Here is a 24,077-nt window from a genome sequence, read left to right on the forward strand (position 1 = left end):
AAGAGAGCTCAACATGCCTCTACATTAGCTATATTATAGCTACATTTATTTTTAGAGAGCTCATCGTGTGTAAAGCCCCGAAATTTTTTATAGAATAGGATTAATCATTTTCAATGATATCTAACTTATATTTATTTATTTACTTTTATTTTTTTGAAAAGTTGAAGGACTATAGAGAAATAAGTTTTAAATTCTTATTTTTGGTCAAATAATTAAACTTTTGTTATAAAATGAGACGAAAAGAGAATAGAGAAAACTCAAAGAGAATAGAAAAAACTCAATAAACTTTTTGTGTGTATTATTGAAAATCAAAGCCCTATATTTATAGGTAAGAATCAGGGATATAATGGTAATAATTTCTAGGGCTACGGGGGTACAAATGTCATTCACCAATAAACTTTAATAGACTTTCCATTTACAACACTCCCCTTTGAATAATATATTACAAAATATCTACCTCGTTAAAACATTGTTTGATAAAAACTCAATGGAAAAAAAAAATCAGATGAAGTAAAAAGAGTAAAGTTATGTTGGAGTATTAAAATTAAATGCTGCCTCATTAAAACCTTGCTAGGAAAACCCAATGGGACAAAACCTAAGCGAAGGAAAAAGAGTACAGCTACTCCCCCTAATGTTGATCACTGAAAATCTTTGAGTCGACGCATTCCAATCTCATGAACTAATTTCTTGAATGTGGATGTTGGCAGTGCTTTTGTGAATAGATCAGCCACATTGTCACTTGAGCGAATTTGTTGAATATTAATGTCACCATTCTTCTGAAGTTCATGAGTATGAAAGAATTTTGGAGAAATATGTTTCGTCCTATCCTCTTTGATATAGCCTCCCTTGAGTTGTGCGATAGAAGCTGCATTATCTTCAAACAAAATTGTTGGACTATCTTTTGTTGAAGTCAATCAACATGATGATTGGATATGATGCGTCATATTCCTCAACCATACACATTCTCGCCCTGATTCATGGATTGCAATAATCTCAAAATGATTTGAAGATGTTGCTGTCAAGGATTGTTTCACAGATCTCCATGATATAGCTGTTCCTCCACGTGTAAACACATATCCTGTTTCTAATTTAGCTTTATGTAGATCGGAGAGATAACCTGCATCTGCATATCCCACTAAAGCAGATCCTGACTTTTGAGAATAAAATAGTTCCATATCAATAGTATCTTTTAGGTAACGAAAAATATGTTTTAACACTATTCCAATGCCATTGAGTTGGTGTAGAGCTATATCTTGCAAGGAGATTTACAGAAAAAGCTATGTCAGGTCGAGTGTAATTTGCAAGATAAGTTAATGCTTCAATTGCACTAAGGTATGGTACTTCAGGACCAAAAATCTTTTCTCCATCTTCAAGTGGACGAAATGAATCTTTTTTCACATAAAAGTGGCAATGGATGTGCATTATCCATATAAAAGCGTTTCAAGACCTTTTCTGTATAAGTAGATTGATGAACAAATAATCTCTCTGGAAAATATTCAATTTGTAATTCAAGACAAATATGGTTTTCCCCAAATCTTTCATCTCAAATTCTTTCTCAAATAATCTGCAGTTTTGTTGAGCTCTTCAGGAGTTCCAATTAAATTTAAATTATTAATATAAACTGCCACAATTGTAAATCCAATATTTGTTTTCTTTATGAAAACACATGGGCAGATATCGTCATTTTTATAACCATCTTTCAACAAATATTCGCTAAGACCATTATATCACATGAGTCCGAATTGTTTCAATCCATATAATGATTTTTACAATTTAATTGAGAACATAGTTCTCGGAAATGTATCATTTATTCCTGGCACCTTAAATCCTTCAGGGACTTTCATATATATGTCACTGTCAAGTGAACTATATAGGTAGGCAATTACTACATTTATAAGGCGCATATCGAGCCCTTGTGACACGGTCAGACTAATTAAGAACCTAAAAGTGATGGTATCCATTACGGGAGAATATGTTTCCTCATAATCAATTCTCGATCTTTGGGAGAAATCTTGAGCCACTAGTCGGGCTTTGTATCTTATAATTTCATTATTCTCATTTCTCTTTCATACAAAACCCCATTTGTATCCAACAGGAATTACATTTTCAGGTGTTCGAATTACTAGTCCAAATACTTTTCGTTTCTCCAAAGAATTCAATTCTACCTGTATGGCTTCTTTTCATTTTGGCCAATCATTTCTATTTCGACAATCATTAACAGACTGTGGTTCAGGATCCTCATTTTGCATAATATCAAGAGCCATGTTAAAGGCAAAAATATTGTCTATAACAATATTATTCCTTTCCCATAATTTATGAGATATCATATAATTTATTGAGATCTCATTATTTTCGGACACCTCTGATTCTTCAGGAATCGTACATTCAATATTTGATTGATCAATCTTTTCTAATGTGATTTCTTCTGAAGTTTTTGGTTAGTTTTTCTCATGTACTCTTCTTTTTCGAGGTACAGAGTTTTTTGAACCAACTGATCGACCACGCTTCTTACGTATTTGAGATTCATTTGCCACAGCAGATTGTCCTGCAGGGACATTAATTTTTGTTGGAATATTTTCTGCAGGAATATATGACTTTGTCACTTTTCTCGTGTCAACAAATACATCAGGTAGTTGAATTGCAACTCTTTGCAAATGAATGATTTTTTCAACCTCTTTTCACATTGATTGCTGCGGGGATCAAAGTGAGATAGAGTTGTCTCATTTCAAGAAATTCTATCTTGTTTTTCAAGATGTAGTTTTTCTCTTCCCAAAGTTGGGAAAGTCATTTCATCAAAATGACAATCTGCAAAACGTGCAGTAAATAAGTCACCCGTTAAAGGTTCAAGATATCTAATAATAGATGGTGAATCAAAACCCACATAAATCCCAAGTCTTCGTTGGAGACCCATTTTAGTACGTTGTGGGGGTGAAATAGGAACTTGGACAGCACAACCAAAAACCCTTAGGTGAGAAATATCAGGTTTATGACCAAATGTAAGTTGCAAAGGTGAATATTGATGATAGGCATTTGGTCTTATACGAACCAATGATGCAACATGTAATATGGCATGACCCCAAACAGAAGTTGGGAGTTTTGTTTTCATAAGTAATGGTCTAGCAATAAGTTGTAGGCGTTTAATAAACGATTCCGCTAAATCATTTTGTGTATGAACATGTGCAACTGAATGTTCAATTTCAATCCCAATTGACATATAATAATCATCAAATGCTTGTGATCTAAATTCATCAGCATTCTCTAGACGAATAGTCTTGATTGAGCAATGGGGGAATTGTGCTCGCAATTTTATGATTTGAGCAAGTAGTCTATCAAATGCTACATTCCTAGTTGAAAGTAGGCAAACATGTGACCATCTTGTAGAAAAATCAATTAATACCATAAAGTAACGAAATGGTCCACATTGTGGGTGTATTGGCCAACATATATCTCCCTATATTCTTTTCAAGAAAGTTGGAGATTCAATATTGACCTTTGTAGTTGAAGGTCTAATGATAACTTGCCTTGAGAACAAGCTACACACGGATAATCATTAGATAAAAAAATCTTCTGATTCTTTAAAGGATGTTCATGTGAGTTGTTTATTATTCGACGCATCATTATGGCTCCTGGATGTCCAAGTCGATCATGCCAAAGTATAAAAATTTTTGAATCAGCGAACTTCTGGTTCGTAACATTATTTGATTCGACCATTTTTATAAATGTAAAATACATGCTAGACGGGAGTGCATGAAATTTTTCTTTTATCTGCTTCTTGCCAGATACAAAAGAAGTAATGCAAAGATATTCAACATTATTTTCTTGCATGGTCTCAATGTGATATTCATTGCAGCGAATATCTTTAAAACTAAGCAAATTTCTTCTGAATTTGCCAGAATAAAGTGTATCGTCGATATATAATTTTGTATTATTTGGTAAAATAATACAAGCTCTTCCGGAGCCTTCAACGATATTCGACGCACCCGATATCGTGTTAACATTATTTTCAGCTAATATTAAGTCCAAAAAGTATTTTTTGTCTTGAAAAATAGTATGTGTAGTTGCACTATCAATTAAGCAGCTGTCTTGACTATCCATCATGAATCTATAAATATAACAAAATAAACAAAAAAAATTTAAAAAAAAACTTGAATTTAGATTTAAAGAAGTAAACATTACTTAATATCATGAAATAAACGGTGTATAATAGAGTTTTATTTATTTTTTATTTTTGTGCGAAAAAGTAAAAACATATTTCAGACTGAATTTTTAAAACGAAAGAAATACTAATAAATTAATCTATATCTTCTATCACACCACCCCCAACCAAATGGTCAATATTTCCATTTGGATCAGTAAAGAAATCGGGGACATCCAAATGAGTCACATCAATTGGACCATCATAATCAGCAAAATTAGTGTCCAATTTTTCTTTTTCCTTGATTGATCTCTGGTAGAGATCTACAAGATGTTTTGAGGTACGACACATACGTGCCCAATGCCCCTTCATTCCACATCTGAAACAACTTTTTTCATGCTCTTTTTTAGATTTGTCACTCTTGTTTGCTTTGTGCCTTTTGAATTTATTGCCTTGTTGTTGATAACTTTGTTGATTATTTCTTCCATGATTTATTCCATGTACACGTCCGCGTCCGTGTCCACGTCCACGTCCACGTCCACGTCCGCGTCCTTGTCTTGATATTGTATTTGATTCAGACAATATAGTACCATTTGCTTCAGGCAATGGTATAGAACCAATTGGACGTAATCCATGATTTTTCATCAACAACTCATCATTTTGTTTAGCAACTAGTAGGCAAGATATAAGTTCTGAGTACTTTTTGAAGCCACGCTCACGATATTGCTGCTGCAGGAGCACATTCGAGACATGAAAGGTGAAAAAAGTTGTATCCAGCATATCTTCATCGGTGATAATTTCTCCACACAAAGTCAACTTTGAACATATTCTGAACAATTCAGAATTGTACTCACTAACCGTTTTAAAGTCTTGCGAACGAAGGTGCATCCACTCATAACAGGCTTTGGGGAGGACTATAATCCTCTGATGATCAAATCTTTCAATTAACTTTTTTCAAAGAACTTGTGGATCTTTCTCAGTAAGATATTCAATTATTAATCCATCGTAAAGATGGTGACGGAGGAAAATGAGTGCTTTTGCATGATCGTGCAGAGATTCATTGTTTCCTTCTTTTATTGTATCTCCCAAACCCTTTGAGATGAGATGGATATCAGCATCCAGTATTCATGATAGATAATTTTTACCTGATATGTCAAGTGCAGCAAACTCAAGATTCGTAATGTTTGTCATTTGTTTAACTACACAACAAAAAAATACAATTAGTTTCGAAGAATATAATTAATCATCACATGTTAATCAAATAGTCAATATCAATATGACTTTAAGTTATGTGTTTTCCTTTAGGGATAAACACTAATTTGAAATAATATGTTCTTCGAAACATATGCTACTTTTGGAGCACATTATATTTTACTATTATTTCTTCAAGTGCAATATGTCAATATTTTTCTGAAATATTGAGAGTTATAATTTATGCTCTTCAGGAGCAAATAATATTCTTATAATGTTGTGCTACTTCTGGAGCAACAACGAATAGATCTATGATTAATATAAGTTTTGTATAAATGTATCGCCATGCTATTAAGTATTTTGATTTAAGTTCTTTTCTTTCTAAGAGGTGTAATAGAATAGCCATATTTTTACCGAGTTTGACCAGTTAATAGAAAAAAAGCATATTCTTCTTCTTTTTTCTATTTTTAGTAATATTTTATGTCATTTTCACATATCTTTAACCTATCTATTTTTCTTCTTCTGAAATATTAATTATAATGTTGTGCTATTTCAGGAGCAACAACAATTAAAAATAAATTTAATGTAATGTTTTATAACTAAACATAAAAAAAATGATAATACATTCAATTGCTCACCATTAATTAATATATAAACACATGTAAAATATTATTTTGAATTAATAATGTGAGTCGAGTGAAACACAAAAAAAATTGGTGACATGTAGAAACCTATTTACATATTATGGCACGAAATTTTAATTATGTGCAATTAAAAGAATTGAATTAGTATTAACCAATTAAGGCATGAAATTTGCAGAAATCTATGGATTTGAGAGAAAAGATGAGTTGGATACAGTTATTTGTTAATTGTATATTATATATATATGGTATCAGCTAAAATAGAGATCTGAAATTGAAACTTGCTTACAAAGAACATTTACCAATTAAACTAAAAAAAATTATAAGTATGTGTAGAACGTAAATGGCTAATCTAAATATAAGGAGGGTATAGGAACATGAATTAATGCATATCAATTGATTTAACGTAAATATATCTCCATAAAAATGCACGTGGATTGATGGAAAGGAAAAAAACATTAATTAATTCAAATAGAGGTACAAAGAAAACATAATGATCGAGAAAGATGAGATCACGTATTGTAGATTCAACATATGTATATGTAAAATTCACGTATTATCAAATTAATTTTGATATACGTGATAGATGATTATGAAAAAAAATTACTACCTTCTAAGAGTTTCGTGCTGATAACGTGTTATAAAATGAGAGGAAAAGAGAATAGAGAAAATTTAAAGAGAATAGAGAAAACTCAATAAACTTTTTGTGTGTATTATTGAAAACCAAAATCCTATATTTATAGGTAAGAATATGATAATAATTTCTAGGGCTACAGGGGTACAAATGTCATTCACTAATAAACTTTAATGGACTTTCCATTTACAACAACTTTAATAGAGCTAGAATTAGTACGCAAATTTTAGGTTCATTATGTAGCTCATATTAAATGATGCACCTTGGACTTGAGAAATAATTTTTTCGAATAAGATATGCCCATGTTATTGAGGTTTGAAAGATATTACTTAAATTCACAATTAATTAGATTAATATTGATTTAAAATCTTTTCTCTAGCCACATAAACTTTAGTTAAAAAAGAGAGAGAAATATTTCTCTTAGTTGGCTATGATTTTATTAATGGATATATAAAGTATCTTTCTTTTCATTTTTAAAAGATTTGAACGATTTAATTTAATATACTATATTATGGACGCTTTTTTTGGCATGGTACACATCACATCATGATTTTGTGTCATCAAAGGAGTCAATTGTCCTTTCTAGGATTAATTAAATTGCCTTTTCAATTTCAATGATCGACAGGCATGTGTGAATAACTCTATGCCAATTATATGGAAAATATGTGTTGGAAGAATAATTATATATGACTACACGAGAATGATTGTTGTCCTCCTTAAATAAGTACTCCAAATTGGAAATAAAAGATGGATGATATGATTTATACAGGGGAAAAATGCTTATACACACGACAACAACAAAAAAGCTGTTTGAGAAACGTAAAATAATTACCTTTCTTTCAAAAAAAATCTTTTAAATAATTAGCCCCTGTTTGTTGCCCATTTTCCACTCCTATTTTAGAAAGAATGTAGTCCTTACTTGTCCACTCCACTGACAATGCTGACCCCACGTTACTACACAAACAGTCTTTTACACCCTTCAATAGTGAGCAAAAATTATGGGGGTGGAAAAGTAAAAAAGGTGGGTTGTTGAACGAATTGGGGGTATTCGGGAAAGTTAAAAATTGCACTAGTCAATTTAAAATGCATGTCACCATATGTAACCCTATATTGGTAGAAAGAATGCATTTTTTTGGCTAAAAATGGGAAACAAATAGGGCTTAAGGTAGGATTTCGAGGTGGGAGTGGTTTATCTCGTCTAATTTTATTATTTCTTGTTATTAAATATTATTCCAATGAATTGACATGATATAATACGTTATATGACGATGGCCACCTGACATAAATGATATAATATGTTATGATCTCTTATTGGATTTTTTAAAAGATATGATAGTATGATTTTTTATGCATGAATTAATATTTTTATTTAGGGCTACACAATACTCGTATCCTACTAAGTATTACCATGTACTTATTCCTTTCCTACCGTACCTTATAGGCTAGAAAGTGTCGTGTCGGAGCGTGGCGGTTCGATGGTATGGTTGTGCCTCGATTCACGGAACTAAAATATGAATTTCAAGCATGTGATTACAATAGACATTTATGTTTAATCAAATGCATGGATACGTTCGTTAAAGTGAAATTGTCTACTTTCTAGTAATTTAATTAATATCTCATTTCTTAAATGTTTAAGCACACTTTGAGGTTTTTATCTAGATTTATAATTTTTGTTATGAATCCAAAGGTTGTTGACCTTTATGGGAACTTAATTGGTTGCCATATACACTCATAATGACATATTCATTCAATGGTCACTCAATATAAAAGATTTAGATCCATTCTTTAAGAAGATATTTACAGTGTTGCTTAAATAAAAAATCATGAATACATGTTTAAGAACTGTAGTATCTATATTGTTCCTTTAATTGCATAAAAAGGACAAATGATCTCTTTGCTTGTAGAATTTGAAATACATTATTTGATTATTAATATTTTATCACATTAAAGTTTTAAAGAAAAAGGGTATAAAATTTTGGTCGTTACAGTTTGATATCAGATAGTAGGTTTAATTTTCAATAGACCCACATTTATTTCATAATTTGAGTTTTGTTAAAAAAAAAAAAAGTGAGGCGTGAACATCATTTGCTGAATAATGATGGGAAAGTGATTCTAAAGAATAAATAAATTTTTGAACATTTCAGTCACTGTTTGAATCAACAGTGAGGTGGATAAAGCATATGGGGGCCTAAATTACATTATGTAATTGACTAATCTAAAATGTAGCAAGGATGGTTGAAACTTTCAGTTTTTGTCTATAGTACTTTGAATTATAAATAATAAATAATAAATGAATAAAAGATTTGAATCATTCTCATTGCATTCAATACTTTTGAACTAATAATTTTGTACTTTTTCAATTATTTCAATGTCCAACAGTATATGCAAGTTTCAACGTGCTATCTTCCAAAAGTTATGACACAAATATGGTCAACGCAATGATACCTATATTTTTCTCATCACATTTTCATTTGTTTGCTTCCAGAATATATAAACTTGGCGAATGTTATCATTATTCCTATTATTTGTTATGAACAATTGTGAGATTCATTGTTGGCAGAGTTATGCTCCATTTTATAAGGAATCATTATATTTAAAAGTGAGAAAATTACCATTATATAATTTCATGTTTATTGCATGTTCTTAAATATCTTTGGCACTCACCGACCACCCTCCGATGACCCTAAGGTATGTAGAGGGGTAAGAAGATGAATTTATTTAAACTTTGTAAAATTTACATCTTTTGAATTGCCTACTTTTAAATTTTATGACAAGCATTTTTACCTTTCCGCTAAATTTATGATATGTGTCATGATAAAATAGGTATAACACATTACTAATATGTGATGGGCGATTTAGCATAAAATTTTAGGAAATAGCACTACCTACCCATACAAATTTGATGCACGACTTATTGCAGATGATACAAGAGTTGAGCAGATAGAACCTCCACTACAAAATGTATCGCGACCTTAAAATGCACCTTCGTTTGTCCTTGGAACTTTCTCAGGTGTTGAGCAGTTTCGTTGGTACAAGCCTTTGACCTTCGACAGTGGTTACGACCCATTGGCTGTTAAAAAGTGGATTAGAGGTCTGGATTGCATCTTTCGACCATTGCTTGTACGGATGCACGGAAGGTACTATACGCAGGGTTTATGTTTGTTGGAACAACCAATCATTGGTGGGAGTCTGTCTCACGCACTAGGACCGAAGAACAACAGCTTAATTTGACTTGGGAACAATTTATGGATGAAGTGATAGCAAAGTACTTCCCATTGGCTTTGAGAGAATTCAAAGAATTTCCTTGTCTTCTCCCTTAATGACTTTTTTTTTTTTGAGGTGATTCCAAACTACCGAAGTTAATTTCCTTTTCTGATCTTGTCCACTATCCTCTTCATCACATAAGTCTATTGGATTTTGTTATGCATCTGCCTGACTAGTTAAATCTTCATGGGATGGACTATTACTTGATCGTAATAGAGTACTTCCAATGCTCGGTATGGGTGTACAATGCCTAAATTCAGACATCTGAAATGATTAAGAGGACAATAAAAAAAATCCAACAAGATAAGTAAAAATAATAAAACAATTCAATAAACTTTAAGATGCATAAACCATATATTCGAAAAGGCATTCGTTAAGTTTCTGGCAATTTTTTGACACAAAACATTATTACAATTTACTCTAAGATGCATAAACTTTAAATATTAGAAATTCGATATTGGAATGTCTTTAATCTATGTGCTTATCAAACTTATGAGACTGCAAGTTGTATTTTGCATTAACATCGTCATTAACTCCTATTGTTTTTAATTTAGCGGCTAACAGTTGTACCATCAAGTGTAAAGTGTCAACTAATACTATGCCACAAGATTTGGGATGAAAAATGGAGCTATGAAAATAATTTGGGCACAGTGTCCCTGTTTCACACGTGTATCCAACGCACATGGGATGTAATTCTTATACATTTTTCAATTAGGAACTCCTTGAGTCTAAATCATTTGACTACTAAGGATATTGAGTTTTGAAATTGGTGGATTGCCACATCACATATGCAACTGGCTTTTAATATATTATTCATCGATAAAATGCTAATGCTTTCCTCAAATTGCTTTGTCTCCTTTCCATTTATCATTAAATCTGGTAAATAATTAACAAAATTTGAAAGGTTACAAGGAATAAAAGCCTTGAGCACATATATGCAAGTACTGTATGATGCTATCTCATCTTTTTTATTCATAGCCGCTGCACCATAAATGAGGGATTGGCATGGCCTTGCTAAGTACTGTATAATGTTATCTCGTATTCTTTATCTCTTGCTCAGTCCATACACAAAGCAGCTAATACCAACAATTTAAGAATGTTCATTATTGCACGATTTATAGCAAATCCTTATGACAAAATTAAAAGTAAAAGAGGAAAAATCAATAAAATTGAGCTTCGTTCACCTATGAGAAGAATCTTCGATAGCAACAGCAATGGCAAAAGAGGCTAGAGATGATGGCGGACGGCAAGAATAGAGGCTATAGATGCACCGTGCATAGCCTTTTGTGGAAAATGAAAAAATCAAAAAAATCCCTCGACTCTCAAACCCTCATTACCCTCCGGTCATTGATAGACTCTTCTAAATATTTAATTTTGGGCAATAGGGCAAGTGGGTTGTGGGCATTGGGTTAAAGGTTTAGTTAATTAGTTGTGGGTTGGTTTGGGCCTGAGCAATTAGGAACAGGGCGGGGCAGGTACTTTAATACCCGTACTCGCCCCAGGTCGACGTTCCTCGCCCCGTCTTGAATACTCGATTAAGCAGGTAATGCCCTTCCCATTCGGGGTGAGGCCCATGGGTATCGAGTTTAATGGATTTTTTTGCCATCCCTAGCTAGGTGGAAAGGCAGTTGCAATGATTTGTCAAATTAATCGCTCAATGAAAATTGTATAAAAGAGCTTTTGCCATACCCCAAGTGGCCTTACCTCGTCCATGGAGTTCGATTCCAATGTGCCGAGGCTAGTATACTACCAATAATTCCAATGAAGAGAATCATGGATGCGATGAGGGTCCACAAAGTACTTGGATGATGTAGGAGGATCCAATAGCTTATAGTATTAGGTGAGGGAGACATTTTTGTAGCCGACCTACATTAAAAAGAGTAAACCGGAGACCTTCAGGGAGTGTTTTAGGATACTTAACACTATAGAGTTGTTTGTCCTGACCCTCGATGAGCGAGCCTGCTTTTCTGAGCAGGGTTACATCACCATCGATAAGGCGATTCTTTGTGCCAGAATGAGGTTGCCTAGGCATCCTTTTTTATATTTACACTAGGGTAAATAACTTAGCTCTCACCCAGCTTCTTCCGGACATATGGCACCAATTAGTAAGGGCTTTTCTTCCCTGGAAAGAGGTCACTCTTGACGAAGAAATGCCTCTCCATATTTTGCAAACACATTTCCAACCTCGAGTATATAATGGGTGAAAGTATTTTAAGGGTTGGAATTGTATAAACCTTTAAGGTCATTGTTCGTCCTTTATCTGTGGCACGTCGACCTCAATTTGGAAGTCTTCTTAGTTCTGGGAGAGGGAGTGGTAGTAGACAGTGGAGGACAATACGATCTTTCGACCGAATACCATGAGTATAATGAGTCCTTATCTTTTAGTTTACTTCTTTCATTGTTATTGAAATGCTTCAATTTTATTCTTATTCCATTTTTTGTAGCTGCAGTCAATCAGTTCGAGCTTTAATGGTAGAATGGGCTATATTTCAGTCTATTTACAAACTTTCCATCGAGAAGAGGTCCTTCAAGTCTGTTATTGCTAAGCGATCCCTCCTCGTCACACATTTATTGATGGCTACCCAATGTATAGACCTTGTCCATATGTATTTATACTCTCTCTGATTTCTTCAAGTGGTAACAGTTTGGATCCTTGCAAACCAATATGAAAAGAAAGAATATGTCAAACCTGACATGTTTTTCATGAGGCAACTATGCGAGGCAAAGAAAAATATGTCTTTAAATACCAATATCACTTTTTCCTCCTTTGAGATGAAGAGTCTGGCAAGGTGCTCAATAGGGACCACCTTGATAAGTTCAAAATCCTCACTGCTGGTTAATTTTAATAGAATATTATCATGAACATTCTCAATGTATGGGATCAGTGTCAACTTAAACTTTTCGAAAATGGGGAGAAGATCCATAATCTTTTTGAGGTATGCTATCATACTTTTTTCCCTTGTAGTTGCCATTAACTTGGCTCACTACCAACTATGAATCGCTATTAATAAGGAACATTTTTTACTTGCATCTTCTTGAATAATCCAATGCCAACTAAGAACGCCGCATATTTTACTGCGTTGTTTGAGGTCTTGAATCTAAATTTTATCGCACAATTAAGTTTATGGTTTTCAAGGCCAACTGACGCCACTCCAGTAACAGAGATTGTCTCTTTAGAAAGCTATCAACAAAAAGTCTCTATGTGGGGAAGGAGGCTCTATTGGCTCCATTGCCACCTTTATTCTCGAGGCATTGGCAAATTCTTCTATGAAATCCGCACGGGCTTACCCTTTGATGAAAGCCTTTGGCTTGTAAATGATATGAAACCCACAGCCTATTTCATCAATCTCCCTAAAGCTTTGAAGCACTTGTTTTTAGTTGATTAATACTTGATTACTATGGCCATGTAAATATGACCTCAAATTTCTTGAAATAGTCTCTAGAGAAAGATGTAACATTGGATTTTGTTTGTTGTCAGCTTATTAAGTCTTCATTTACTAAATTCAATTTTTGTTTACAAATTCTTTGTTACTAATGTTAATATGGAATATCTTGTAACATAAAAAATCGAAAGTTTTGAATTTTCATATTAATACATTTTTAATTTTTAGTTTTATTATAAATTTTAGAATTAATGAAATTAAAAACCTTAATTAAATGATTTAATATTCATTACCGTGGGGGTTGATTTTACACTATAAAAGGGAGTGGTTTGTTTATATATTATCAATTAACAAGTATAAATTTAACATAAACATAAGTAGATAGCTTAAAAAGCAAGTTTCAAGGAGTCACATCAATGATATTATCCTAAAATCATGTTATCTCTTCTTCATGCGAGTATTTTCAGCACTATATGGCTCTAAGATAAAATTCATAGAGCTAAGGATGGAGCCAGTACCTTGCGAGCCCTTGAGGCCACTTGTGCTATCTCTGACAATTTTTTTTTCCTTATATTGTGTGTCTATTCGTGCTCACTGGACTCGTGGTGCTTATTTGGATTCTAGGATCTGTCACTTATATAACCAACAATCAATTCTCCTTCTATGGGCATGGACCTTTATTGTGTTGCATCATTGACGTGACTCCCTAAAGCTTATTTTCTTACTCTCATGTTTATTATAAATTTATACTTATTATGTTAATTGATAATATACACACAAATCATTTGTTTTCCCCAACAATCTAAAGTTGTGTTTGGTGATATGTATGAAGGCAATTCTTGTTTGATGTTTAATAAGTCAAGTCAATGTGCACTTTTTTTACTTGTCCAATTAATTCCATGATACTCATTGGAAAAAGGTTTCAATTTTCATATTTATTATCAATTTTTCTCAAAGCAGTTTGCACATCGGTAAAATAAGTTATTACCTCCATCCTTTTTAAAGTTATAGAACACTTGTGGAACCGTTATACGATAAATGATTGTAATACTTCAAATGCAAAAAGGAGACAAGAAATGAGTATCATATGCTCCTCATTCTTTATTTACTTTATTGTGATTCTTGACAAGAAACAATTGATACTATATATACTGAACCAGAAAGAATGTTTATGTAAACCAGACTTCTATTAAATACAAGAAAATTTGGCAACCTATGAATAAATTTCCATTCCACCAAATTTGTTAGAAAACCTAGCCAAGAATCTTTACTTATTGGAACATATTAGGAGCTCTAGAATATTGAAAAGAAAAGAAAAATTGAGCTTATTTGAATTCTCTATACCATAAAAAACCACTTGTTTCATTTAATTCCCAAAATGCAAAAAAGTACAAGCTTCCACTCCTGCCTGCAATAGCTTTTAGTAACCCATTCTTTGTACCTTTCCATCATGTCATATCATCCCCAGTGGCATCATTTAAATTGTTGATCTTTGCAAGCAAAATCTGAATGGGCTTCACCTTCTTGTCTGGTAAATTTCTTCTTAGATGTAAGTCATATCAAACATTATTCCCTTACAAAGGAACATGGCATCAACCACTCCTTTTTGTTGGTTGCATATTTGAAAATATGAGGAAAACGTTCTTTGGCCACCTCCGTACACCACTTTGATTCAAAATAATATTCTACATACAATTATGGTAAAAAAAAATGACTTTTGAAACTCATGTCAGGTATGCATAATATCTCTCCACAGAGCTCGTATGTATTTCTATTTGAAAAAAATAAAAAAAATTTGATCATATAATTCAATGTGGGATGTACATTGTTAAATAAATACATTTTTTTTTTTATACTTCTTATAACTAATCACGTAAGTCAATGTGGGAGTGATTAGCTCAGAATAGTCTCAAACTGATTGGTACCTAATAGACTTTCTATATGATGTCCGAATCCAACGTGGAGAGCTCGCACTGGAATAAGTTGCTGTTAATAAGGAGGAGTTCATAAATAAAGTTACAAATGAATATATATTAGCTACATAAGAAAAACTACAAGGCATCAGAAAAGCCCCTATAGATTGTCATGTTTGGAAAAGGTTTGTCACTTTCCATTAACCCAAAACCACCCTTTCTTCTAGTACTTCACAAAGTTAGGTAGCTCGAGTATAAATGGGCTATGATAGCCACATAGAGCAATGTAGTACCACCCATTCGCAGCAGACTTAGACACATCATTCAGGATCCTACAATCTAGCTCCATCCATTAGGGTTGAGTAGGGTAGGGCCAACCCATAACATCTCAATACTTCTCTGAATAAGGGTATAGGGACAGACACATCCTAACAAATATGATGGCATTATTGAGAGCCGCATATCCCTATCTTAGGTAGCAGGCCCTTTAAAAGGACTCTAAGGCAGATAACTCAAAGCAGTTTGGAATCCTATAATATTTTCTCAAGTGGAAGCACCTATTCTCCGTTATATTTATAGACACCTTGATAGCCCCTATTCTTTAGAGGTATCTACCTCTTACTTTTAGATATTGCCTGAAATGGTCAGGTGACCTGACTACCTTTTCCCTGATAGAAATATTGGAGGTATCAAAATCACCCTCAACGTCTTCATCAACTAAAGTTTGCCCAAAAGCCTCACTAGAGTTTTGTGCTGTTTCATGAGAGTGTATTGTTGTCTACTTACGAAATAAAAGAGATGAAAAAAAAGGAACAAAAGGTAAGAATAGTGCCTAATATAGAGTTATTTATAAGGACTGACTGGAACCAAGATTGCCATTGTAGATGGCGCTTTTGTCAGAGTTTGGGAAAATTTCTAAGTGTTTTGACGATTTTGAAACCAAGTAAAGGCTACAATGAAGATTTTCCCTTTTATAGGCAAAAGGTTTCTTTCAAGCATGCCGACATTGATGAGTCGTAAGACATTAATTAGACGCCAGACAAATCATATGTTTTCTTTCAAAATTGATAAAATGTATCGCATTAATATGTTAACCCTAAAAACATGCAATATTCATGACTTTACTATCGAAGCACTTCAGATCGACAAATTTGAGGCATTTTAAACTTGTGTGGTAAACGTCTCTCCAAGAAAGTGTCACCTCTGCTTGAAAGCCTCAACCTTACAAAATAGGATTTTATCTTTCCAAGAAAGTTCCACATTTTCTTGAGAGCTTCATCCCTACTAAATGGTATTTTACCTCTCCAATGTAGTGCCGCATTTGTAGAACAATGTCACCTCTTCTTGAGGGACATCTTAGTAAATAGACTCAATCACCTCATAATTCATTACATTAGCCCTCAAATCATTTACATTAAAGTTCATGCCTTATATAAATATTCACATATGGACTTGGAATACTGTATAGACCACAGTTTTGCCTTAGCATGAAGATAGACAATTGGTTCATCATTTTGCTATTAATCACAAGCAAGTTACGATGACCTCGTCACCTTGTCATTTTTGCAACACTTCTTTAACTGAGGCACTTCGCCCTGTAAGATGGTAATTGTTCACATGAATTCCTGCAAGCGTACAGGGTTATTGACAAGTAATAATAAAGTGAATTGTGAGTTATCGTCCCACGAGGAATAATGTTTAATTCTGATTCACTAGTTACTACTAAATTTGATGTTCGTGAAACAAAAGATGTGATTTTGTTGTTATTTAAACTAATTCTAAATTAAAAAAGCAATAAAAAGTGTTTTGTCAAATACATGAATGATTGTATTGGATTTTGAATCACCCTATTGCCATTTATTTTAATTCTTGATTCATAATATAGTCAATTTCATACTTTCCTGACAATCGATAACACTATTGCATTTAATTATCTTTTTCAAGACAAAATAAATCTATTTTAATCACGACCCGATCCTATTTCTAATTCGAATTCATATGACCAAAATGCATTAAATTACATGTTATCTATATGATTGCATATGTGATAAAGATTATTCCTAATTCTGTCTATATATATTAATTTTGCCGCGTTATAAACTTATTGTGAGTCTCCCAACTTTACAAAAAGCAACTAATTATTTAATTGTTGGCCAATCAATTAAATAATACAATGGGTATGCAAAATCAATCAAGAAATCAAGAAATAACTAAATTAATATTCTTGAATTAAAATAAATATGCATTATGGTTCATCATTAATCCAATACAATAGAAAAACTAGCCTAATATTCCAATGATTAAATTATACAAGAAATATTGAAAAAACATCATCCAGAAAGAAGAAACAATGAAGAAAGTGAAGAAATCCAATTTATTTGCTTGAATCTTGAAAAGGGATAAATATTTTTCAATAAACTTGCATAATCCAACTTTATCTTCACGATTGGCCTCGTTCTTCACCTCCAAAATACGTAGAATGTAAGATTTTTAGGTCAAAAGGGAGCTTTCCCTCATTCTGGGCGTGTTTAGGTATATATATGATGTCAAAATTTTGTTTTCATGTAGAATTTCATCAGAATAAGAAAACTGGCCCATCATAGAAAATTTGGCCCGTGCTTGCGCGCCATATATTTCATGGTACGCGCACCGGTCAATGATTTTGCTCTCGGTTTGGAGAAAAAGAGGTGGTGCGCGAGTGCAATTTCTTGCCACCGCGTGCACCATGTTACACTTGCATCCTTGGGCAGCTCTCGGGTAATTGATCATAACTTTCTCTTCCAAACTCATTCAAAGTGCATTGGGAAGTTGACTCAAAGACCTACAATTCTTTTCTGAAATATGAATTTTCCAATTCAAACGTTTTCCAATCCTAAAAACGGGTCTCAAATTGAGGCTGAAAATTCGTAGCACAATTTCTTTAGCTGGAAATTGATTTGTCAAAATATTTCAACTTTATTTCATTCCTTTGACCTTCAATAGCATCCAATTGATGTTATATGATCTTCAATCGTCATTTTATGGTTAGAATCAACTACTAGATGTTTACACTTTGGTCCCCAAGCTTTGGAATTCCTTTGTTTTCGCATGTTTTTGTTCTTTTCTTCCAAGCCCACAAATTGTCATTGATTTTAACCTAACAAAAATAATTAACACGAAATTAGGATATAACTCATTCAAATTACTAACAAATATCCTAATTTAATGGCCTAAATGAGTGTATAAATTACACTTATCAGTAACTTCTCATTGAGGCATTTGTAAGTCCTCATGCATCCAAATTATCTACAAAGTGTCCGTGAATACAACCAACTCATATTTTGGAAGTAGTTCATAAGCTCTTTTTCTTACATTCTTATCCATAGCTTCGCCAGCTTCTAGCATGGGATATGACTCCGTCAAAATCCACGCCTCATATAAATATTCATATTTGGACTTGTGAGATTATTGTTATGCTTTATCCTATAGGTAGGTCACGTGTCAGCCAAGAGGTCTGCTCCACTTTACATCTTCACATCTCTCTGAGGTAGTTGGGCAATTGGACAATGTAGTTAGGTATCTCTTCCTAAGTAGTTGGCCACTGTTTTCAATGTGATATCATGTCCTCCGAAGTAATGCTTTCGAGGTGATATAATCCCAAAGTGGTATTCCAAGGTGAGGTTCTACCCTTTCATGCAGTATATCTTCGAGGTGGTAGGCCTTTCCTATCAATGACATCTTTTACAAATACAACTTCAGCCAAAAGACACTTTATATATCTGAAAAATTTGGCAACCAATAGTAAACTTTTCAGATTACTTCTATGACATGGGTGGCTTATTTTGAGCTTCTATCAAGTGGCCACATGTCTATGATAGCTGGTATTGACACTTTTTGACTAGTAAGCCATCAAGCTGAAACCATATTCAAACATTCAGTGGGCACCACTTATTCACTCTTGATACAAAAGCTCACACTATGCCTCCCAAAGTTAAGGCTATCCTAGCAATGAAATAGTGAACACCATATCTTCACATTACAAATTAGACATTTTCTCTTCAAACCAAAAACTTGTATTCTAATCTATTGTGTCTCTTCCACACCATTATATACATTGTCAGAGTGAACACGATTGATTGCATCCTCCACAGAAGCTACGGTCTCAAGCAATATAACATGACTGTTCAAGTGTGCATATAACATACACGTAAACGGAAGAAAAGTTAGGATCCCTTAGCCATATGACTCCCCCAAATTTCGAGGACAACAATATACTTCATGTACTATTTAATTATCTGATTATATGACTGGAGCTAAAAGTGGCTTGTCTCTCATCAATAGTTGTCAATTGAATGTTGACACCAATAATTTGACAAATAAACTCAAATTTCTTTTAAATTATAAAAGAAATAAATTCAAAAAACTTTCGGACACAAGTGATCAATTGTTGGAGGTATAACTCAAGAAGTTTTAACAAGATACTTTTCATTATTATTAATAATATTAATCTCCCGTTCGACAACCATTATTTGAAAAATGTTTAAATCTAATATTTATTTTCAACCACATACTTAAATAATAAAATATTTCACATGTAAAATCAATATTTTTTCTTACTTTTTAATCATGCATTCTCTAAAAAATAATCATTCAAAACTTCAAATTTTTTTAATTTTTATTTTTCGAAATAATGATCATCAAATAGGGGCTTATTTTACTTCTAGCATTAAATTGTCCAAAGACGTTATTATGTGTAAGGTGATTGAAACAAACTTGTCTTATAATCTACTATAATGTAAGTTAATATTATCACAAATCCCTAATGTTTTTACATCTCTCTCCAAACTGCACAATTGAGAGCAAAGAGTAGCGAAGAAACCAATCCAATGTGCATCGCACCAATTTACGCACCTTCCGTACGACTACCTTTTTACGATTTCACTCCAGACACTAGCCCTACCTTCTGCATCCCCCTCCTTGTGGTAAAGATAACGACTCCTATCTTTCTCTCCATCTTGACGTTCATCGGGGCCTATGTATCCTGCGCCCCAATTGCCAAAAAACACGTATTATGTATATTATCAGAGTGTACATGATTGATTGCATCCCTCCAGAAGAGCTATGGTCTCAAGCAATATAACGTGATTGTTCAACTGTTCATATAACATATATTTGGACAAGAGAGAAGTTGGGATCCCTTAGCAATACGACACCTCCAATTTAAAGGACACCAAGATACTTCATGTACAAATTTAATTATATGATTATATGACTAGAGCTAAAAGTCGCGTACCTATCATCAATAGTCATCAATTGAATGTTGACACCAATAATTGTATAAATAAACTCAAAATTCTATTAATTATAAAAGAAATAAATTAAAAAAACTTTTTGGCATGATTGACCAATTGTTGGAGGTATAACTTAAGAAGTTGTAACAAGATACTTTTCATTATTATTAATAATATTAAGCTCTGCTTGACAATTATTACTTCAAAACTCTTTGAGCCCTTAAAAAAATGCATTCTTAAATAGTGTTTAGACTCTATTTCAATTTTCAACTATATATTTTTCAATAAAATAATATTACGTAAATTTAAAAATTGTCCTTATTTTTTAACTTCATATTTTTCATCAATACACTATTTAAAAATGCATTTTCCTTTTGACAATAATGGAGCTCAAACAAAGTGTAAATCTAGTACTTATTTTCAACCATTATTTAAATAATAAAATATTTAGCACGTAAATTCAAAAATATTTCTTACTTTTAATCACGTTTTCTATATATAATATCATTCAAAACTTCATTTTCTTGAAATAATCTATAATTATATTAAAATATCACATCATTGGAGAATCATTTTTTGGACGATTTCAACACCCTACAATTCAATTATTTCAATAATTCCATATTTTTCGTTTTTCGATATGTAATAAATACTACATAAAAATTGTAATTTATGAAATTTATGCTATTAATTCTCAATTGATTAACATTTATATTAACTTAGATTCAATGAATTTTCACTTGATAAATCTTGAATTACATAAATCTAGAGTTATTATAAATGAACTTATTCGTATTCATGTATCTAGAAATTTTAATAGGTATTTAAATTTATGTATTGATAATTAATTTTTATGTATTCTTTAATTCGTTCGAGACTCATCAAATCGTTCAACAAATTGATATAAAATATTAATTTTACATCACTTATAATATTTTTTAGAATACACGTTCAACTTTGACTAGTGATTATCAATTAGGGCTCATTTTACTTCTAGCATTAAATTGTCCAAAAATCTTGTTATAAATGCACAACATTGTTGACAATCCTCTTACATTTGGGGGTCGAGCTTGCGATTAAATTAATCATCAACCCCACGTTATGTGAGAGGACAATCAAACTAAAGTACATAACTTAGGGCGTATTTGATAGGAGTAGAATTCCATGGAAAATGGAAATGGAATTCTAACTTTCCAATTTTTGGGTGTTTGATTGGCAAAAATTTTCAAGGAATTCATTTTCCATATTTTGGTGCCACATGCACTTTTTCCTTCTTTTGGAGGAGAAAGGTTTTGGTGAGAATTTAATTTCCGATTTACTATAGCAAATTTTTTTCGTTTTTTTTGTTGGCAATGAAAACAAATTTTAAGATTATTGTAAAAAGTTATTTCCTTTCAATTGACAATTTTCATGTAAAATAAAGCCAAACAAACACTAAAAGATAGATAATTTTCTTTATTTTTTTGACAATGAAAATAAATTTCATCCCTAATACTAGTAAAATTTATCATTTTAATTGACAATTTCATGTAAAATAAAATCAAACGAACAGCAACAAAAAAACTTTTATTTCAACATTTTTTACGTAAAAAATTATACTATATCAATCAAACACAATAATTTACAATTTAAAAAAAAACAATTTCTAGACAAATTAATTTCCTAAAATTTGTTTTCAATTCAATTTCATCTACAATAAAAGGGAAACTGAGTGAAATGAAATTGCCTCGTAATCTATTATAATGTACGTTAATATTATTACAAATCCATTGTTTTTACCTCTCCAGATCGCACAACTGTACTGAGAGCAGAGAGCAGAGAGTAGAGAGTGAAGAAAACAACCCGACGCGAATGCGCATCGCACCGATTCACACGTAGAGTCTCTCCCTCTCCATTTTGACGTGCGGCGGGGCCTGCGTATCCTGCGCCCCAATTGCCCAATGAGTAGATCGTCAGCTGCGCTAATTTTACTTATTGTAGCTCTGGTTGCTTTGCCGGCATCGCTAGCTGATGCTTGATGATCAAGCCGCCGGCAATGTCACCGGTGGCAATAGGACTGCGGGGAAGGAGGACACCTTTGCTGACATGATCGATCGAGCACTGGAGAAAGAGTTCACTGAGAGTGAGGATCAGAATGAAGGTTTTTTAGATCTCGTCTTGTTTTTGCTTTGTCCTATTGAATTTTAATTTCGTATTAAAATGTGTCTAGGTTAGGTTTTCAATTAAGCTCCATTGGTTTTATAAGAAATTTGAAGCGAGTTATGAAACTGTTTTATTTTTTTATTTTCTGGTCTTCTTTTGGAATTATATTGTGGTTTGGTTTTGGTACTTGAGAGGTGAACGGCAGTCTTAAGTTTACTAAACGAGTGGTCTTGTCAATTTATAATTGTAGTGGAATTGAAGTTCAACTGAACATTTTGATAAATTGAGACATTAATTTAGGTATTGCATTCTCGGTCTTCGAAGGACTGCAGGACAGATTGTTGTTTATTCAATTAAGCTACTTGTACATTCATGATTGACATCTTGGATGAGATCACCCTGTGTGTAAGAAACCTGACCATTGATTGGAAAGAATGTTATTAAGATCAATGCACAAAACCTGCTAATTCACACAATGTCATCCATGATGTCAAATTTGATGTACACAAGCAAAAGTGTTATTTATTATAATTGGTTTTTTATTTAATTAATGAAATTCATTTTGACTCTTATATGGAGAAAATGCTTGTTTGTTTATGGTTTTTCCCTAAATTATGTACTTGAACTATAATGGCAGCAAATGATGCTGGTAGCTTCAACAACAGTGTGGCAAAGCAGCAGGTTTGTGTCATTGCACCAATTCAACTGTTCAGGCAGTGTTTCTTCTGTCATCGTTGTCGAGATTGCTTTCTATATTAAAGGGAGATAGTAGACTTTAATTGTGAGCTTTAGACAGTGCCATGGTGGCAAATTGCATTTTTTTGGTTAGTATGCATGTTTGGGAGAGCTTAAAAGCTCCTTATAAGGTCTCTTAAACATGCACAAAGTATTAATAATCTCTAGCCTTCAAATCACTTCACTATCACTACTATCGTAAAAGAGTGGATGAGGGTTACTATTCATTTGTGTATCCTCGTTTTCACACCTATCAAGTTTCTTACTGTTCATTATGCAGTTCACCTATTACTTTCACTTTCCCCTTTTCTTTCCGTTCAAGAGCAGAGCTTCAAAACATGACCTTTTTCCAATGCTTGTATTCCTTATCGTATTTCTTCGTATCTCACGATTCAGTTGTTTGTAAATATAGGAAAAATCTATCTCTGTTTTTCTCTGTTCTCCATCTTAGTCGAAGATTTAACCTTCAAAACTTATTTTCTTTCTATGCACAAACTTAACAGCGTTATTTATTTTCCTGATTAGACTATCTAGGGATTCGATTGGTGATCGATTTCTTTTCGACAGGTTCAGTTGAAGATTTAGCCTTTCAAACTTATTTTTCTGCTGTGGACAAACTAATCTGTATGATTTCTTTTACAGAATAGAGTCCAGGATCTAGGGTTTTAATTTTTTGGGGCCGATCTTTTGCGACAGGCGAGTTCTTTTTTTACCTGGTTTTTGTTTGTATTATGTTATTTTATGTTTGTGCAGAATCTAGTATCTTTTA

The 24,077-nt window shown here is 32.7% G+C and overlaps 1 long non-coding RNA gene across 1 annotated transcript; it reads left to right on the top strand.

Moving 5' to 3' along the window:
• The first annotated feature begins 22,173 nt into the window (after positions 1-22,173).
• On the top strand, positions 22,174-24,004 carry LOC111399088. The gene is made up of 3 exons (XR_002703530.1): positions 22,174-22,571; positions 23,211-23,254; positions 23,951-24,004. It is a non-coding gene; the product is annotated as an uncharacterized LOC111399088 (long non-coding RNA).
• The last annotated feature ends 73 nt before the right edge of the window (positions 24,005-24,077 follow it).

This window comes from Olea europaea, chromosome 8 (assembly GCF_002742605.1).
Source record: "Olea europaea var. sylvestris chromosome 8, O_europaea_v1, whole genome shotgun sequence".
Classification (NCBI taxonomy): domain Eukaryota; kingdom Viridiplantae; phylum Streptophyta; class Magnoliopsida; order Lamiales; family Oleaceae; genus Olea; species Olea europaea.